Here is a 6,430-nt window from a genome sequence, read left to right as displayed (position 1 = left end):
AGCACTGTACTAAGCGCTTGGGAAGTACAAGTTGGCAACATATATCTACCCCAGCGCTTAGAACAGTGATGGGCACAGAGGAAGCGCTTAACAACCTTGTATTCATTCAGTCGTATTTACTGAGCGCTTACTGTGTGCAGAGCACTGTACTAAGTGCTTGGGAAGTACAAGTTGGCAACATATATCTACCCCAATCAATCAATCGTATTTATTGAGCGCTTACTGTGGGGAGAGCACTGTACTAAGCGCTTGGGAAGTACAAGTTGGCAACATATATCTACCCCAATCAATCATATTTATTGAGCGCTTACTGTGGGCAGAGCACTGTACTAAGCGCTTGGGAAGTCCAAGTTGGCAACATATATCTACCCCAATCAATCAATCGTATTTATTGAGCGCTTACTGTGTGCAGAGCACTGTACTAAGCGCTTGGGAAGCACAAGTTGGCAACATATATCTACCCCAATCAATCAATCGCATTTATTGAGCGCTTACTGTGTGCAGAGCACTGTACTAAGCACTTGGGAAGTACAAGTTGGCAACATATATCTACCCCAATCAATCAATCAATCGTATTTATTGAGCGCTTACTGTGTGCAGAGCACTGTACTAAGCGCTTGGGAAGTACAAGTTGGCAACATATATCTACCCCAATCAATCGTATTTATTGAGTGCTTACTGTGTGCACAGCATTGTACTAAGCGCTTGGGAAGTACAAGTTGGCAACACATCTACCCCAATCAATCAATCGTATTTATTGAGCGCTTACTGTGTGCAGAGCACTGTACTAAGCGCTTGGGAAGTACAAGTTGGCAACATATATCTACCCCAATCAATCAATCAATCGTATTTATTGAGCGCTTACTGTGTGCAGAGCACTGTACTAAGCGCTTGGGAACATACAAGTTGGCAACATACATCTATCCCAGCGCTTAGAACAGTGCTGGGCACAGAGCAAGTGCTTAACAAATATTATCTAGGTTAAGCGCTCAACAATTACCATTACCATTCAGCGCTTAGAACAGTGCTTCGCACATAGTAAGCGCTTAATCAATCAATCAATCATATTTATTGAGCGCTTACTGTGTGCAGAGCACTATACTAAGCACTTGGAAAGTACAAGTTGGCAACATATATCTACCCCAGCGCTTAGAACAGTGCTGGGCACAGAGGAAGTGCTTAACAAATATTATTATCTAGGGTAAGCGCTTAACAATTACCATTACCATTCATCATCATCATCATCAATCGTATTTATTGAGCGCTTACTATGTGCAGAGCACTGTACTAAGTGCTTGGGAAGTACAAGTTGGCAACATCTAGAGACAGTCCCTACCCAACAGTGGGCTCACAGTCTAAAAGGGGGAGACAGAGAACAAAACCAAACATACTAACAAAATAAAATAAATGGAATAGATATGTACAAATAAAATAAATAAATAAATAGAGTAATAAATATGTACAAACATATATACATATATACAGGTGCTGTGGGGAAGGGAAGGAGGTAAGATGGGGCTTAGAACAGTGCTTTGAACATAGTAAGTGCTTAACAAATTCCATCATCATCATTACCATTATCTAAGTTAAGCGCTTAACAAATACTATCATTATTATTATTATTATCTAGCCTTCCTCTCCCCCTACTCCCCCTCCCCATCCCTCCCCACCTTACCTCCTTCCCTTCCCCACAGCACCTGTATATATGTATATATAATGATAATAATAATAATAATGGTAGTTGTTAAGCGCTTACTATGTGCCAAGCACTGTTCTAAGCGCTGGGGAGGATACAAGGTGATCAGGTTGTCCCACGGGGGGCTCACAGTCTTAATCCCCATTCTACAGATGAGGTAACTGAGGCCCAGAGAAGTGAAGTGGCTAGCCCAAGGTCACACAGCTGACAAGTGGTGGAGCAGGATTCGAACCCCAGACCTCTGACTCCCAAGCCTGCGCTCTTTTCACTGAGCCACGCTGCTTCCCTATGTTTGTACATATTTATTACTCTGTTTATTTTACTTGTACATATTTATTCTATTTATTTTAATTGGTTTATATGTTTTGTTTTGTTGTCTGTCTCCCCCTTCTAGACTGTGAGCCCGCTGTTGGGTAGGGACCGTCTCTAGATGTTGCCAACTTGTACTTCCCAAGCGCTTAGTACAGTGCTCTGCACACAGTAAGCGTTCAATAAATACGACTGATTGATTATTATTATCTATGTTAAGCGCTTAACAATTGCCATCATTATTATTATTATTATTATCTAGGTTAAGCACTTAAATACCATCATTATTATTATCATTATCATCTAGGTTAAGCGCTTAACAAATATCATCATCATTATTATTATTATTATCTAGGTTAAGTGCTTAATAAATACCATTATCATCATTATTATTATTATTATTTAGGTTAAGTGCTTAACAAATACCATCATTATTATTATTATCATTATTATCTAGGTTAAGCGCTTAACAAATACCATCATTACTATCATTATTATTATCTAGGTTAAGTGCTTAATAAATACCATCATTACTATTATTATTATTATCTAGGTTAAGCGCTTAATACCATTATTATTATCTAAATTAAGTGCTTAACAATTACCATTATTATTATTATTATCTAGGTTAAGCACTTAACAAATACCATTATTATTATCAAGGTTAAGCGCTTAATACCATTATTATCATTATCTAAGTTAAGTGCTTAACAATTACCATTATTACTATTATTATCTAGGTTAGGTGCTTAACAAATACCATTATTATTATTATTATTTAGGTTAAATGCTTAACAAATACCATTATTATTATTATAATTATCTAGGTTAAGCGCTTAACAAATACCATTATTATTATTATTATCTAGGTTAAGTGCTTAACAAATACCATTATTATTATTATTATCTAGGTTAAGCACTTAACAAATACCATTACTATTATTATAATTATTATTATTATCATTATTATCTAGGTTAGGTGCTTAACAAATACCATTATTATTATTATTATCTAGGTTAAGTGCTTAACAAATACCATCATTATTATTATCATTATTGTCTAGGTTAAGCGCTTAACAAATACCATCATTATTAGTAGTAGTATCCAGGTTATGCACTTAACAAATACCATTATTATTATTATTATCTAAGTTAAGCGCTTAACAATTTCCATTATTATTATTATCTAGGTTAAGCGCTTAACAAATACCATTATTATCATTATTATTATCTAGGTTAGGCGCTTAACAAATACCATTATCATTATTCTTAATATCTAGGTTAAGCGCTTAACAAATACCATTATTATCATTATTATTATCTAGGTTAGGCGCTTAACAAATACCATTATCATTATTCTTAATATCTAGGTTAAGCGCTTAACAAATACCATCATTATTATTATCATTACCGTCTAGGTTAAGCGCTTAACAAATACCATCATTATTATTATTAGTATCTAGGTTAAGCGCTTAACAAATACCATTATTATTATTATTATCTAGGATAAGCGCTTAACAAATACCATCATTATTATTAGTAGTATCTAGGTTAAGCGCTTAACAAATACCATTACTATCATTATCTAAGTTAAGCGCTTAACAATGACCGTTATTATTATTATTATTATCTAGGTTAAGCGCTTAACAAATACCATCATTATTATCATCTAGGTTAAGCTTTTAATAAATACCATTATTATTATTGTCTAAGTTAAGCGCTTAAAAATTACCATCATTATTATCATCTAGGTTAAGCTTATAATAAATACCATTATTATTATTGTCTAAGTTAAGCGCTTAAAAATTACCATTATTATTATTATCTAGGTTAAGCTTTTAACAAATACCATTATTATTATTATCTAGGTTAAGCGCTTAATAAATACCATTATTATTATTGTCTAAGTTAAGCGCTTAACAATTACCATTATTATTACTATTATCTAGGTTAAGCGCTTAACAAATACCAGTATTATTATTATCTAGGTTAAACGCTTAACAAATACCATCACCATCAATCGTATTTATTATTATTATTATTATTATTATTATTATTAGTATTATTATTAGTATTATTATTATTATCTAGGCTAAGCGCTTAACAAGTCCTATTATTGTTATCATCTAGGTTAAACGCTTAACAAATATCATCATCATTATTATTATCTAGGTTAAGCGCTTAACAAGTGCTATTATTATTATTATCATCATCATCTGGGCGGGTTGTTGCGGGGGAGGGGCGCTTGGCCGCAGGCGCCTGCGCAGTCGTGTGTTGGGGGGGCGGCCGGAGGCGCCTGCGCAGTGGGGTGTGTGTGTGCGCGCGCGCTTGTGTGTGTGAGAGAGAGAGCGCGAGAGCGAGAGAGAGAAACTCGAGGCGCCTGCGCAGTAGTGTGTTAGTGGGAGGGGGGTGAGCTGTGTGTGTGTGGGGGGGGGTTGAGCCCGTGGCGCCTGCGCAGTAGTGTGTTGGGGGGGGAGGCCGGAGGCGCCTGCGCAGTGGTGTGTGAGCTGTGGGAAGGGTGTTTGATCCCGAGGAGCCTGCGCAGTAGTGTGTTGGGGGGGGGCGGCCGGAGGCGCCTGCGCAGTGGTGTGTGAGTGTGTGTGTGTGTGTGTGTGTACCTGAGGCGCCTGCGCAGTGATGTGTGTGTGTGTGTGGGGGGGGTGATCCCGAGGCGCTTGCGCAGTGGTATGTTGGGGGGGGCGGGGGCGAGCCGGAGACGCCTGGGCAGTGGTGTGTGTGTGTGTGTGTGTGTGTGTGTGAACCCAAGGCGCCTGCGCAGTGGTGTGTGAGTGTGTGTGTGTGTGTGTGTGTGGGAGGGGGTAAGCCCGAGGCGCCTGCGCAGTGGTATGTTGGGGGCGGGGGCGAGCCGGAGGCGCCTGCGCAGTGGTGTGTGTGGTGAACCCAAGGCGCCTGCGCAGTGGTGTGTGATTGTGGGGGGGTGAGCCCGAGGCGCTTACGCAGTGGTATGTTGGGGGGCGGGGGCGAGTCGGAGGCGTCTGCGCAGTGGTGTGTGTGTGGGGGGGGTGTGTGTGTGGGGGGTGTGGGTGAACCCGAGGCGCCTGCGCAGTGGTGTGTGTGTATATGTGTGTGAGAATGTGAACCCGAGGCGCCTGCGCAGTGGTGTGTATGTGTGTGTGAGAATGTGAACCCAAGGCGCCTGCGCAGTGGTGTGTGTGTGTGTGGGGGGGGGGGGGTGAGCCCGAGGCGCCTGCGCAGTGGTGTATGTGTGTGTGTGTGTGTGTGTGTGGTGAACCCAAGGCGCCTGCGCAATGGTGTGTGTATGTGTGTGTGTGTGTGTGTGCGCCGGGGGGGGTGAGCCCGAAGCGCCTGCGCAGTGGTATGTGGGGGGGGGCGGGGGCGAGCCGGAGGCGCCTGCGCAGTGGGCGGCGGGGCCCCGAGGCCGAAAGCGCCTGCGCAGTAGCGTGAGCTCGGGCCGGGCGGTTGCTTGCTGGTTGTCGTAGTAACGGGGCAGCCTGCGGCCGCGGGAGGAGGAGGAGGAGGAGGAAGAGGAGGAGGTCGTCCCCACCATGGCCCAAGGACCCAGGTACCAGGCACTCATTCCATCAGTCCTATGTACTGAGCGCTTACTGTGGGCAGAGCACTGGACTAAGCGCTCGGGAGAGTCCCCCTCACCATCCCCCCATCTTACCTCCTTCCCTTCCCCACAGCACCTGCATTTATGTAGATATGTCTGTACAGATTTATTACTCTATCAATCAATCAATCAATCAATCAATCGTATTTATTGAGCGCTTACTATGTGGAGAGCACTGTACTAAGCGCTTGGGAAGTACAAATTGGCAACATCTAGAGACAGTCCCTACCCAACAGTGGGCTTACAGTCTAAAAGGGGGAGACAGAGAACAAAACCAAACATACTAACAAAATAAAATGAATAGAATAGATATGTGCAAGTAAAATAAATAAAAATAGAGTAATAAATACGTACAAACATATATCCATCTATACAGGTGCTGTGGGGAAGGGAAGGAGGTAAGATGGGGGGATGGAGGGGGGACGAGGGGGAGAGGAAGGAAGGGGCTCAGTCATCAATCGTATTTATTGAGCGCTTACTGTGTGCAGAGCACTGTACTAAGCGCTTGGGAAGTCCAAGTCGGCAACATAGAGAGACAGTCCCTATTACTTGTCCATATCTATTCATTTTATTTTATTTTGTCAGTATGTTTGGTTTTGTTCTCTGTCTCCCCCTTCTAGACTGTGAGCCCACTGTTGGGTAGGGACCGTCTCTAGGTGTTGCCAACTTGGACTTCCCAAGCGCTTAGTACAGTGCTCTACACACAGGAAGTGCTCAATAAATACGATTGATTGATTGACAGGTCGGCCAGAGAGAGAGCCGGTCCCTACCCAACAACGGCCTTCTAGACTGTGAGCCCACTGTTGGGTAGGGACCGTCTCTAGGTGTTG

The 6,430-nt window shown here is 42.2% G+C and overlaps 1 protein-coding gene across 9 annotated transcripts in view; it reads left to right on the top strand.

The window, feature by feature from the left end:
• The first annotated feature begins 5,489 nt into the window (after positions 1–5,489).
• TTLL5 (tubulin tyrosine ligase like 5) overlaps positions 5,490–6,430 on the top strand; it is a 257,197-nt gene continuing 256,256 nt past the window's right edge. For all 9 annotated transcript variants that reach the window (XM_038741693.1, XM_038741730.1, XM_038741773.1 and 6 more), the window contains exon 1: positions 5,490–5,549. The gene's annotated coding sequence lies outside the window, so the exon portion shown is untranslated. The remainder of the gene's footprint in view (positions 5,550–6,430) is intronic.

Source organism: Tachyglossus aculeatus, chromosome 1, assembly GCF_015852505.1.
Source record: "Tachyglossus aculeatus isolate mTacAcu1 chromosome 1, mTacAcu1.pri, whole genome shotgun sequence".
Taxonomy (NCBI): Eukaryota; Metazoa; Chordata; class Mammalia; order Monotremata; family Tachyglossidae; genus Tachyglossus; species Tachyglossus aculeatus.
This window is presented reverse-complemented; position numbering and strand designations above follow the sequence as displayed.